This window comes from Bufo gargarizans, chromosome 9 (assembly GCF_014858855.1).
Source record: "Bufo gargarizans isolate SCDJY-AF-19 chromosome 9, ASM1485885v1, whole genome shotgun sequence".
Lineage (NCBI taxonomy): Eukaryota > Metazoa > Chordata > Amphibia > Anura > Bufonidae > Bufo > Bufo gargarizans.
In genome coordinates, this window is record NC_058088.1 from 132,147,515 (window position 1) to 132,162,968 (window position 15,454).

Consider the following 15,454-nt stretch of genomic DNA (forward strand, 5'->3'; position numbering starts at 1 on the left):
TTTGTAAAAACAGAATATCCAAGTTTCTTTGTTAAAACAGTTGGTTTTACTGTCCTTTTACATTATTTACCTTATAAGTGGTAATAATATTAATAAAAAAAAGTTCTGAGCTACCCTTATTTTGCTTCAAAGTTCTTTATTTGAAATAAAAAAAAAAATCCTGAAATTTCTCTCTTAAAATGAAGGTGCGTGTTATACGCCTGTGCGTGTTATACGCCGATAAATACGGTAGTTATTAAATACACTGTATCCACTACTTCAGAGAAAAACAAATAAATAAAAATAAATATGGAAAACTCCATCAAGATACAAAACAATATACACTTGAAGGATAAAAAACCCCAGATGAATGCAATAATATTGATTGTGTATCTGACATACTTGAAGCAAACTATCTTATTACTTGAAATTGGGACATTCTCTAATAACTTTCTTATCCCCTAAACACTGAAGGTATTTACATGCAAATCGCGATTAATATGCTAATGCCGCCCTTCATTAAGGTTGCAAGTACATACAAAAGGATCGACTAATGGTGTACATTGCAGTATTATACCTCAGTATCGCTGACTACACTGCCTGGAAGCAAACTATCTTATTACTTGAAATTGTGACATTCTCTAATAACTTTCCTACCCCCCACTCTCAGTATGGCTACAATAGGATCTAAGGCCCCTACACGGGCGAGGAGGGGCTGGAAGGGTTAAAAATAGGGCTCATGGGGTTAAGAATAAATAAAAAATAATAAACTACTGTACAATGGACTAACTATACATTCATATATTTATGTACTGAATCACAATTATGATTCAGTACATCTAGAATATTAGACTATATATTTGCATATGCAGCTCTATAATATATCTGTATACACCGCTCCATTATGTCTTTAGATCTGTGATACAAGTGGATTAGATTTGGATAACACCTGGTTATACATTGTACCGGATTTTGTGCGGTCTACTGCATACAGATATATAATAGAGCGGTGTGTACAGATATATAACGAAGTGTTGTATACAGATATGTAATGGAGCAGTGAACAGTATACAGATATATAATGTAGTGGATACAGAGTGTATTTATTAGCTATGTTCCTATAGTGGCTGAATGTTATTACAGTATCAAAAAACAACATGTACAGTATGGATACATTTGTATTTAGCAAAGCCTTTTGAACATTTCCTCCTTGACGGCAGCCCCCCCCTTCTGCCAGGACAATTCCCACACCTATTCTTGCTATTCTTAATGTTGGATCTCTTTCTCCACAATTGCGCAATGGAAACCTAATATGAATTATGATGTTAACACTGACACCATTAAAACAAATAATATTGTTACATGAAAAACAAAAATAAATAAATTAATACAGCTCCAGCGCTGGGTAAGTTTTAAAATACACCAAAAGTTTACAGGCAAAAATAGACCAATATATACAGTGTTGCTGCTATATTGATTTATTATATATAAATATATTTTATATATTTATATTATATATACATTTACATATAGTATAATTAGTGTAATATTGTATAATTATTTTTTAATACAGAGGTTATCTATCTTACTATCTATCTATATCTATATATGTCCATTGTACTGTACAATACATTATATCTAAATCACCATACCTCATATGGATCATGGAATAAATAATTATACAATATTAGACTAATTATACTATATGTAAATTTATATATAATATAAATACTGTATTAACATTCAGCCACTATAGGAACATAGCTAATAAATACACTCTGTATCCACTACTTCAGAGAAAAACAAATAAATAAAAATAAATATGGAAAACTCCATCAAGATACAAAACAATATACACTTAAAGGATAAAAAAAAAACAGATGAATGCAATAATATAGATTGTGTATCTGATATACTTGAAGCAAACTATCTCATTACTTGAAATTGTGACATTCTCTAATAACTTTCCTACCCCCACTCTCAGTATGGCTACAATAGGATCTAAGGCCCCTTTCACACGGGCAAGGAGGGGCTGGATGGGTTAAAAATTAATAAAAAATAATTTAACTCACCTTAATCCACTTGTTCGCGCAGCCCGTCTTCTCTTCTGTCTTCTTTCTTCAGGACCTGGGTAAAAGACCTGCGGTGACGTCACTGCGCTTATCATCATGGTGATGGATCATGTGACGGACCATGTGATGAGCGTAGTGATGTCACCACTGGTCTTTTACCCAGCTCCTCAAGAAAGAAGACAGAAGAGAAGACGGGCTGCACGAAAAAGTGGATTAAGGTGAGTTAAATTATTTTTTATTAATTTTTAACCCATCCAGCCCCTCCTCGCCCGTGTGAAAGGGGCCTTAGATCCTATTGTAGCCATACTGAGAGTGGGGGTAGGAAACAGATGAATACAATAATATTGATTGTGTATCAGACATACTTGAGTATTATACCCCTTATTAACCCCTCCAGCCCTATTTTTAACCCTCCAGCCCTATTTTTAATAGATAGTAAGATAATAAGATAGTTTGCTTCAAGCATGTCAGATACACAATCAATATTATTATCAGGCCTTTCACCCAGGTCCTGAAGACAGAAGAGAAGATGGGCTGCGCGAACAAGTGGATTAAGGTGAGTTAAATTATTTTTTTAAATTAATTTTTAACCCCTCCAGCCCCTCCTCCCCGTGTGAAAGGGGCTTTAGATTCTATTGTAGCCATACTGAGAGTGGGGGGGGGGGGAGGAGGAAACAGATGAATACAATAAAATTGATTGTGTATCAGACATACTTGAGTATTATACCCCTTATTAACCCCTCCAGCCTATTTTAACCCCTCCAGCCCATTCTCACCCATGTGAAAGGGGCCTTAGATCCTATTGTAGCCATACTGAGAGTGGTGGGGGGGGGGTAGGAAACAGATGAATGCAATAATATTTATTGTGTATCTGACATACTTGAGTATTATACCCCTTATTAACCTCTCCAGCCCTATTTTTAATTCCTCCAGCCCTATTTTTAACCCCTCCTGCTCACCCATGTGAAAGGGGCCTTAGATCCTATTGTAGCCATACTGAGAGTGGGGGGTAGGAAAGTTATTAGAGAATGTCCCAATTTCAAGTAATGAGATAGTTTGCTTCAATTATGTCAGATACACAATCAATATTATTGCATTCATCTGTTTTTTTTTTATCCTTCAAGTGTATATTGTTTTGTATCTTGATGGAGTTTTCCATATTTATTTTTATTTATTTGTTTTTCTCTGAAGTAGTGGATACAGAGTGTATTTATTAGCTATGTTCCTATAGTGGCTGAATGTTAATACAGTATTTATATTATATGTAAATTTACATATAGTATAATTAGTGTAATATTGTATAATTATTTATTCCATGATCCATATGAGGTATGGTGATTTAGATATAATGTATTGTACAGTATAATGGACATATATAGATAACCTCTGTATTAAAAAAAATAATTATACATAATTACACTAATTATACTATATGTAAATGTATATATAATATAAATATATAAAATAAATTTACATATAATAAATCAATATAGCAGCTAAAGTAATGACCAGCAATAAAATATAGCAATGAATAAAAAATAGCAATAGATTTAAAATAGTGATAGATCCAGGAGCATACACAAACAAATAAATTAATATCCCATAAATATCATAGTTTATGTAGCAGAGTTAGATAGTGTTCCAATTCACAGAGGGGAATAAGACACTTCCATATTCTAATATAATTGTAGCAGCATAGAATAGGAGAATAGAGAATATATATATATGTATCAAAGTTCACAGCAATTTGTTGCAGCATAGACAAGGTGTCAGTAGTTGGTAAGTAACTATCAATTTTAGCGCTTCAACCTTTTAATGGAATTTGCCATATAACAGAGACAGCAGGCAGTTAGTGAAGGACCTACAGTATTTATGGGATATTAATTTATTTGTTGGTGTATGCTCCTGGATCTATCACTTATTTATATGTATTGCTATTTTTTATTGCTGGTCATTATTTTAGCTACACGTACTCCACCAGAAGCGCAGTGAAAAGGTCTCCAGCCAGAAAATAACCTGCACTTTCAGCCTGCAGACAATACCCCCCTTCCCCCAAACAGGGAGTTCCTTTTGTCTACGGGCTTTCAGTGAATGGGAGGGCAGGGCATCAGTGTGTAGAGAGATAGCGTGCAATCTCATTCACAGACTGCCTGTAGGGGGAGGGGGGGGGGGTGCAACCTTATTCAGAGCCTCAGTAAAGTTCATTTGATATTCATTTGCTAATATAAGCTTAAGTCCCCAGAAGTTTTTTATGTTATATTTATATCCAGTGCAGCAGTATATTGTGTATATACATAGTTCCACTACCAATCGCAATGCATGACTGCATACAAATGTAAATACTGATATTATTGATAACTAGCAATGCATTTTTTTACAAATATAAAAATATATTACAAGTTATATTATAATATAAATAATAATAATTATAATATATATTTATATACACACACATATACATGTATGTAAATTATTCATTTTTATTGAGAAAGTAAAGTAACACCATATGCAGTAATATATATTTGTACTGTATGTATTTTTATTTATTTAATTAGGGATTAGGCTATCTTTCGTGAACAGGCTGCGTGCAGAGCAGTAGTTATGATAGCGATATTATGTCCAAGCTCTCCCCCCCCCTCCACCCTGGTGTAACAATCTGAATATACAACTGGGACATAATATCGCAATCATAACTACTGCTCTGCACACAGCCGAATCGGCAGAGTGAGACGTGAAGCCGGACACTGTGCTGCAGTATGTGCCGGTAGTATATGTCTTTGTCTTTGCTGTGGATAGTAGGGTTAGGAGGAGGAGGTGACTTGGATTGGCAGCCTGGGGAAGCAGCCCTATGCTGGATGAAGGAGTGTGAGAGCGGAGGAATGTAATTACCTAGTTGAAATCGCAATGCGATTACTTCGAGTTATATTAATCGCATGGCGATTTCAACTTGGACCTGGTTTACTATGGTTGGCTTGGTAGAATTAGCGAATATGACGAATGTATTAGTTATATTCCACAAAACGAAGATAACGAATGTATTTGTCATATTCCACAAAACGAAGATAACTAAGTATTCTGCATCTTCGTTTTAGCTACCTATTCATCAACTTCGCTAATTCTAGCAATCATATAGGAAAGTTTACTATAGAGACAGCTAAGTTTAATTCTCTATGCGATTATATTACTTTGCTTTTTTTTATAAATAGAATAATTATAATAATTATCAGGTATTATAATTATTCCATTTTTTTTTTTTTTTAAAAGCAGTCATATAATCGCATAGCGAATTAAACTTAGCTGTCTCTATAGTAAACTTTCCTATATGATTGCTAGAATTAGCGAAGTTGATGAATAGGTAGCTAAAACGAAGATGGAGAATATTTCGTTATCTTCGTTTTGTGGAATATAACGAATACATTCGCCATATTCGTTTTGTGGAATATAACGAATATATTCGTCATATTCGCTAATTCTACCAAGCCAACCATAGTAAACCAGGTCCAAGTTGAAATCGCAATTCGATTAATTCAAGTTATAATAATCTAATTTCGATTTTAACTTAGCACTGCTATATTCCATATTAGGCTAGAATTAACGAATATGGAATATAGCAGTGCTAAGTTAAAATCGAAATTCGATTATTATAACTTGAAATAATTGCATTGCTATTTCAATAGGAGAGTAGCCTTTAAGTTAAAATCGAAATTTGATTATTATAACTTGAAATAATCGAATTGCGATTTCAACATAATTCTCAAATCCGACAGTACATTCTAGTATATGGAGGCGTTCCCATGGTGATGGGGACGCTCCATGAGCACGCAAGTCGGCAGAAGCGGCAACGGGCACTGACTGGAGCAGCCAGGAAGCCAGGAATCCAAAGGACAGGTAAGAACAACTTTAGGCCTCGTTCACACTTCAGTGTTTGGTCAGTGATTTCCATCAGTGATTTGTGAGCCAAAACCAGGTGCAACTCTAAACACAGAACAGGAGCAGATCTTTCCCTTTCACCTCATGTCTGTGGAGGATCCACTTCGGGTTTTGGCTCACAAATCACTGATGGAAATCACTGACCAAACACTGTAGTGTGAATGAGGCCTTAGGGAAGTGGGAAAGAAAAAAATATAAAAATAAAAAAAAAGAATATTCGAAATATCGAATTTATATCACTATATTCGAAATATTCGCGAATTAGCGAAGTGCCAATATTCACGCAAAAAATTTTATATTAGAATATTCGCGCTCAACACTAGTGTGATGGTGTGGAGGTGCTTTGCTGGTGACACTGTTGGGGATTTATTCAAAATTAAAGGCATACTGAACCAGCATGGCTACCACAGCATCTTGCAGCGGCATGCTATTCCATCCAGTTTGCATTTAGTTGGATCATCATTTATTTTTCAACAGGACAATGACCCCAAACACACCTCCAGGCTGTGTAAGGGCTATTTGACCATGAATGAGAGTGATGGGGTGCTGCACCAGATGACCTGGCCTCCACAGTCACCGGACCTAAACCCAATCGAGATGGTTTGGGGTGAGCTGGACCGCAGAGTGAAGGCAAAAGGGCCAACAAGTGCAAAGCATCTCTGGGAACTCCTTCAAGACTGTTGGAAGACCATTTCAGGTGACTACCTCTTGAAGCTCATCAAGAGAATGCCAAGAGTGTGCAAAGCAGTAATCAAAGCAAAAGCTGGGTACTTTGAAGAACCTAGAATGACACATTTTTAGCTGTTTCACACTTTTTTGTTATGTATATAATTCCACATGTGTTAATTCATAGTTTTGATGCCTTCCGTGTGAATCTACAATATTCATAGTCATGAAAATAAAGAAAACTCTTTGAATGAGAAGGTGTGTCAAAACTTTTGGTCTGTACTGTGTATATATATATATATATATATATATATATATATATATAAGCAAAAAACGGAACAGCACCTCCTGAGACTAATCGCAGGTGCAAGCTACCCGGCAATAATGCAGCAAACAAATAAAGTAGCAGCACACCACTAAATGCACTAAGACTGAGTATACAGGTGAATATGTGAACAGGGTCAAATACATGACGCTATTATTATTATTATTATTATTATTATTATTTACTGCAAATGCAGTAAAGAAGCTATTAGTGCATATTATTGATCACAAATATGTCGGGCCCACCTACCTGGTGACAAGGTTGCTTCTTATCAGGTGGGACCTACTCTAACATGGAGGGTCCAGCTCCATTTTCACTCTGATTTAAAAACACCAAGGGCTGGGGGATGGGCGAGGAGTGCTAAGTTCCAAAGAGGATGCCTAGTCCTCTATAATATACATATAAGCAAAAAACGGAACAGCACCTCCTGAGACTAATCGCAGGTGCAAGCTACCCGGCAATAATACAGCAAACAAATAAAGTAGCAGCACACCACTAAATGCACTAAGACTGAGTATACAGGTGAATATGTGAACAGGGTCAAATACATGACGCCATTATTATTATTATTATTATTATTATTATTTACTGCAAATGCAGTAAAGAAGCTATTAGTGCATATTATTGATCACAAATATGTCGGGCCCACCTACCTGGTGACAAGGTTGCTTCTTATCAGGTGGGACCTACTCTAACATGGAGGGTCCAGCTCCATTTTCACTCTGATTTAAAAACACCAAGGGCTGGGGGATGGGCGAGGAGTGCTAAGTTCCAAAGAGGATGCCTAGTCCTCTATAATATACATATAAGCAAAAAACGGAACAGCACCTCCTGAGACTAATCGCAGGTGCAAGCTACCCGGCAATAATACAGCAAACAAATAAAGTAGCAGCACACCACTAAATGCACTAAGACTGAGTATACAGGTGAATATGTGAACAGGGTCAAATACATGACGCCATTATTATTATTATTATTTACTGCAAATGCAGTAAAGAAGCTATTAGCGCATATTATTGATCAAAAATATGTCGGGCCCACCTACACGGCGACAAGGTTGCTTCTTATCAGGTGGGACCTACTCTAACATGGAGGGTCCAGCTCCATTTTCACTCTGATTTAAAAACACCAAGGGCTGGTTTGCTATATATATATATATATATATATATATATATATATATATATCCCTAGAGATGCACATCTGCACTTTTGTCAAAATTTAGACATCTGTGATAACTATATGTTATAGTTTTATATGTCAGTGCATTTGTTGTATACTCTAGTATATTGTGGTTGCCTCACTGCCCTTTTCCTTCAATCGTTGTGTGACTGTCATGTCCCCTCAGGTGTAGTCAACCTTTTTATCTGATTTATTACATCAGATACTTTTTTTAATGAATTATTGAATAAAGTATATTTATATTTTGCTACTTAACCCATCTAGTCTCAGTTCATCTTCTGTCTGTGTATTTTTATGTACACTGAGTGGGTATGTTACTGTAGGGTAGTCTCCTTCACATCACTAAATGTGAACGGAAATCTATGTGTATTCTGTGACTGTAATATCTTATTTGGTCATTATGTAGTATAATTTTACAGTCGTGGTCAAAAGTTTTGAGAATGACACAAATATTAGTTTTCACAAAGTTTGGTGCTAAACTGCTTTTAGATCTTTGTTTCAGTTGTTTCTGTGAGGTAGTGAAATATAATTACACGCACTTCATACGTTTCAAAGGCTTTTATCGACAATTACATGACATTTATGCAAAGAGTCAGTATTTGCAGTGTTGGCCCTTCTTTTTCAGGACCTCTGCAATTCGACTGGGCATGCTCTCAATTAACTTCTGGGCCAATTCCTGACTGATAGCAACCCATTCTTTCATAATCACTTCTTGGAGTTTGTCAGAATTACTGGGTTTTTGTTTGTCCACCCACCTCTTGACAACAAGTTCTCAACGTTTTGGTCCCCGAGCCACTTAGTTATCACTTTTGCCTTATGGCACGGTGCTCCATTGTGCTGGAAAATGCATTGTTCTTCACCAAACTGTTGTTGGATTGTTGGAAGAAGTTGCTGTTGGAGGGTGTTTTGGTACCATTCTTTATTTATGGCTGTGTTTTTGGGCAAAATTGTGAGTGAGCCCACTCTTGGATGAGAAGCAACCCCACACACGAATGGTCTCAGGGTGCTTTACTGTTGGCATGACACAGGACTGATGGTAGCACTCACCTTTTCTTCTCCAGACAAGCCTTTTTCATGATGCCCCAAACAATCGGAAAGAGGCTTTGTCTGAGAATATGACTATTCCCCAGTCCTCAGCAGTCCATTCACCATATTTTCTGCAGAAGATCAATTTGTCCCTGATGTTTTTTTTGGAGAGAAGTGGCTTCTTTGCTGCCCTTCTTGACACCAGGCCATCTTCCAAAAGTCTTCGCCTCACTGTGCATGCAGATGCGCTCACTAATGCTTGCTGCCATTCCTGAGCAAGCTCTGCACTGGTGGCACTCCGATCCCGCAGCTGAATCCTCTTTAGGAGACGATCCTGGTGCTTGCTGGACTTTCTTGGACGCCCTGAAGCCTTCTTAACAAGAATTGAACCTCTTTCCTTGAAGTTCTTGATGATCCTATAAATTGTTGATTGAGGTGCAATCTTAGTAGCCACAATATCCTTGCCTGTGAAGCCATTTTTATGCAACGCAATGATGGCTGCACGCGTTTCTTTGCAGGTCACCATGGTTAGCAATGGAAGAACAATGATTTCAAGCATCACCCTCCTTTTAACTGGTCAAGTCTGCCATTTTAACCCAATCAGCCTGACATAATGATCTCCAGCCTTGTGCTCGTCAACATTCTCACCTGAGTTAACAAGACGATTACTGAAATGATCTCAGCAGGTCCTTTAATGATAGCAATGAAATGCAGTGGAAAGGTTTTTTTGGGATTAAGTTAATTTTCATGGCAAAGAAGGACTATGCAATTCATCTGATCACTCTACACAACATTCTGGAGTATATGCAAATTGCTATTATAAAAACTTAAGCAGCAACTTTTTCAATTTCCAATATTTATGTAATTCTCAAAACTTTTGGACTGTACATATGACACTTTATTATAGATTGTATAGGTATTATTGCACCAGAGATGTGGTTGTTGTCACATAGTGAATGTAAAATGATGTGTATTTTTTGACAAAACAATTATATCTACATCTGCATCATGTCTCACCATAGGAGTGGTGCTCAAAAACACAAAAAGAAAAAGGGAGGAAGAAGAGAAATCTGCCAAGCTTACTAAAATAAGTAATTTCTTTAAAATACCTGGAGAAACAAGTACATCCTCTGCCTCTCACAGTACAAATAAAGAAACTTTATTAACAACAAATGTAAATGTAAGTCCTGGCAGTAGTGTGCAGGCACCATTGCATGAGAGTGTATCAAGTCTAGATACGGGCTGTAGCATAAGTGTAACAGAGGAACAGATAGAAAGTCAGCCTGTGTCAGAGTCAATGACACAGTCCAGCCTTATAGAACTTTGTCTAGCAGAGGAGCATGTTACAGACAGAGGCCATTGCCCTATTACCGTTCAAGATGGAAATCTAAAAAGATTTATTATAAGTAATGTAGACCTAAAGGGCCATTTCCTCGAGATGAAAAATACCAAAGGTGTTTCTCAGCAAGTTTCTATGAGAGAGTCACTAAAACAAGCTTTAAAATATCTGTTACTTGGCTATGTTATTCGCCAAAACTTAATGCAGCCTATTGTGAGCCTTGCTGGTTGGAGATCACAAGAAACAGGGATTTTCACCAGCATGGGCAAAAGGTATTCAAAAGTGGCAACGGTCGTCATTGAAAATCCGGATACATGAAACCAGTCAATCCCACATAGAAGCCTGTATTATTTATGACCAATGGAGACGTCATAAAACCATAGATGAGGAAAATGAAAGACAAATAAGAAGAGAGACTACATTTTGGAGACCAGCTTTACACAGAATTGTTAATTTTACGTTAACAATGGCTATGGCCAACCTTGCTTTTTGTGGTCACAGGGAACAACTAGGGGAGGTAAACAATGGCAATTTTCTCACCATAATTAAATTGCTTGCAGAGTATGATACTGTACTAAAGGAACTTTTACAAAGGCCCCAAGGAACAGTTAAATATCTCAGTCTACAAATACAGAATTAACTGATAAGTCTTTTTGCAAACAAAGTGGAGGAAGAGATTGTTTCTGAAATCGAGAAAGCACAGTTTTATTCTATAATTATGCATACAACCCAAGACATTGAGAAAATTGATTAATTAAGTCAAGTATTTAGATATGTGATTATTGACAGAGATGAAAACGTAAGGCCAACTGGTATTAAAATAGAGGAAGCATTTCTAGGTTTCAAATCTGCTGAAGATCAATCAGCGGCTGGCCTTGAAAAGAACAATTATAGAAACCATAGAAAAGAGAGGTCTAGATTTATCAAAATGCCGGGGCCAGGGCTATAATGGAGCTGCCACCATGAGTGGCATTTACACAGGTGTTCAGACTCGCATTCTCAAGAAAGAAAAAAATGCTCTTTACATACATTGTGCTGCCCATAATCTTAATTTAGTTTTGCAGGATGCCACTTCAAATATAACAGAAATTTCAATTTCTTTTTGACACTGTTCAGTCTTTGTATACCTTCTTTGGTGACAGTGTGAAGAGATGGGCATTTTTAGCATTCTTTACTTCTGAATCTGTAACATCCTGAAGTATGTCACTAAACTTCTGTCACCCTGCTTCATAATGTTAGGTGTATATGTGTAGTTCCAGCTTGTGTTATCCAACTGTGCATTACCAATATATGTATTTTTAGGCCTGAATTATGTATTAGCTGTCATTTCAATGTACACCAGCAGGTGGCAGAAATATGTAGCAGGTCATAGATAGTATCTTTAGCCTGGAATAGTCCATTCCAGGTTAGCTCCCCCCTTTCTGAGGAGGAGTGGAACATTCTCACATCCTACCTCAGAGGGAGGAAGGAAAGTTCTAGTGAGTGTACCAGCCACCCCCTGCTGGGGTAGGTTGGGTTGGTAGGAGCTCCCAGAAACAGGGATCCCAACCCTGGATCCAGCCTCGGCTGAAGTAAAGATCCATCTTCCCAGTCTGAGTCACCTATCTCAGCTGGTCAACAAGGAAGCAGCCATCCACAGAACTATAGATCTCCAGGAAGAAGACATCATACCCTGCGAGCAGTCCTGTGAGTACAGATTCAAAGACCAGGAGAAGCCAAATTCCTCCTCAGCTAGTCAGGCCCATTATAAGCAGACTACAGACAGAGCAGAAGACATATACCTGCCAGATCTACTAGGCATATGACAAGAAGTAGAATAGATAAATTCCTGCCACATATTGCCAATACCTGCTAGGACCCAAGACTAAAGCTGTAACTTGTATGGATTTAAAGCTGCCATTCAGTAAAGACAAGTTGGATTATATTACCTGTTTTGGATTTTATTTACTGCTACCAAAGTTCCGCAATAACTCCTACTGACCACACTCAATGTATTGCAAGTGGGAGACACCGCTGACACTAAACAGAGTAGTTATCCCTGTAACGGTCGCGTACACATACACACAGGGGGAAGGGAAGTGACCACTGCGCTCCACCCATACCCCTGGCCCTGCCTACTTGCCTCGCGAGTCCTAATGACAGGGGACAACTGGACGGCAATCCTTAGCTTGAACTAAGTGCAGGGATGACAGACAGACAAGCAACAGAACGTGAACGAACCGAGTCAATACCAGGAAAGCTACAAAGTACAAATTGAGCAAGCAAAGAATAGTCAGGAGAAGTTGGGGTCATAAATCCCAGGAGAGTCGTGGAGTACTAAAGGAGTAAGCAGAGGATTGTCAGGAGGAGGCCGGGGTCAGAATACCAGGAGAGCAGCAAAGTACACAAGGAGAAGGCAGAGGATCGTCAGGAAACAGCAGGAGGTAAGTACGCCAGGAAATACAACATCACAGGTGGAACCTAAATTAACAGGCAATCTGTGGCCATCAGGCTGCCTGTATTTATAGTGGGGAGTGAGGGTCATGTGACTTGGCCAGCGTCACATGACCGACAGGCCAACCAGTCGATCACCGAGGGATCTGCTCGGCACTCAAGGCAGACTTAGGAGCAGGGAACCTCCCAGCTAGCAAAGCCACCCTGGGAACGAGGTAAAGCACAGATCCTCGCTCCTGAAGCTAAGCAGCAGGTCTGCGGCTAATGGGAGACCGAGTGCACCTTTGGAACCACGTTACAATCCCCCTCTGGCCTTCCTCACCTGGTACGTGAGTTATAACATCTTAAAGGGCCCTGCTACAGTACCTGCGCAAGCTGCAATTGGTATCACAAACTATTACACTTATATACTGACCCACTGCATAGCTGACCCATGGTACCGGTGTCCTGTTCATTGCAAATCCTCCCTAACTTTAAAACATCTTTGCCCAACAAGATGGGCCCCTCGTTATGACTCAGTGCTAGCACTACGGTTTAGCTATTCAGATATTTTACAGGCTTTGTAAAAAATAATTATTATTTCCACCAAGCCAAAAGATAGAGATGAGGCTAGTGCATTAAAATCAAAACTGGAATCCTTTTACTTTATTTTAACACTTGTCCTGCAAGCCAAAAATTTTGGAAAATATTAATTCAGTTTATAAAATGCTGCAGTCAAAAGACATGGATCTCTCTAATGCAACCAAACTACTACACAATGCTGCTCAAGTTCTCAGCAGCTTCCGAAATAATTATGAAGAGGCAAAAAGGACAGCAGTTTCTCTAGCGGACAAATGGGGCATTCAAGCGAAATTTGAAAATAAAAGAGTGAGGAAAGTGACGCGACACTTTGATGAGCTGTGTTTGGATGAAAGGCTACAAGACCCAGAGGAAAGATTCAAAAACGCAGTCTTTTACAGGTGTTTGGATATTGCCATGAGTCAGCTAAAAAATCGGTTTACTGCCATGAATACTGTTCTGCAAAGATTCAGAATTCTTCAGCCTGCAACACTTTCAATCGAATCAGCTGATGCCGTCTTTAAAAGGAACCCGTCACCTCTACTATGCTACCCTCATGGAATGTTTCTAAATGTTCATTGTGTTATCCTAAACATATAAATTACACTTTTAATTTCATTTGCAGACGAATTCAATAAGTATTATGCATTTGTGTACTTCCCGCCTTTTATGAAAATTAACATAAAAGAGTCATATCTTACTTGTGTGACCAGAGAAGAGTCACATTTTTAAGCTCTGACTCATCTCAGGTTAATTTACATATGTATCAAATCATTTTTTTACACAATAAAAGCACACAGAGCTATGGGGACTGGGTATTGCGGATGTGCTAGCGGTCATCTAGCAACCCATGTCCTCAGCTCTATAGCCAAAATCCAGGTGACAGGTTCCCTTTATAGAAGCAACAACATTGCAAGACTTGTACCAGGATGATTTATCTAATGATTTTCCTGGACAGCTGTTAAGTTTCCGGTCTGCACTTCTACAAGATATCAAAAAATCTTCATCTGTTAGAGATCTAGCCATACTTCTGATGGTTGACAACTCTCGATTATCTTCCACTCTGCCGGAAGTCTGCATAGCTCTTCTTCTCTTTCTTACACTACCAGTTACAGTAGCATCAGCAGAGAGATCATTTTCAAAGTTGAAATTAATCCAAAATTATCTCAGGAGCACAATGTCTCAACAGAGACTAAGTCATCTAGCCATACTAAGCGTTGGAAATGAGAGGGCCAAGAAAGTTTTCTGTCACCGCCAGATATCTGAGAAGCTCTGACAGACGTTTTTCAGAACCTCCTGCTTGAGGTTCTTTTGTTTTGCTTTCGTTTTGTCATCTCGTTTCCCTCTCTCAGCTGTCATCTAGTTGCACTGATTGCCTCCCTTTAAATTCCCTCCCATACTGCATAACTTTGCGGTTTATACAACTTCCTGGAGTGTGCTCATGCTGGTTGCTGCAACTGATGCGTCTACTGATAAGTCTGCTCCTTTATTTGTGTTTTCCTGTTGGCTTGATCCTAGGTGACCCTGACTCCCTCTGTATTAAGTGTAGGGAGCCGGTGGTCATGTCCCCTCACTATTATAGGGTGTTCAGGTGTCATACAGTTGAGGTATGAGGGCATGCAATTATCTATCATAGAGATCTTTGCATGGGCTGAGAAGTCAGGGAGAGTTCTAGGGCTTTTACATGGCTCACCCTTATGTTCCTTAGTTTGGGATCTTCGTTTGTTGTCTTCTAGTTTTCTGCAACACCATCCGTGACATTATAAACCGCCAAAACCGTCTTAAGCATGAATCTGGTTTCAACCTTGATTGACCACATGCAGGGTCTTTCACTGGAGGTAGCAGATCTCCGGAAAACTGTCTCTCAGTTTGAGGTGACCGCTTCTGCTTGTGTTCATGGAATTTGTTCTGAGCCTAAAATCTCTCTACCGGATACGTTCTCCGGG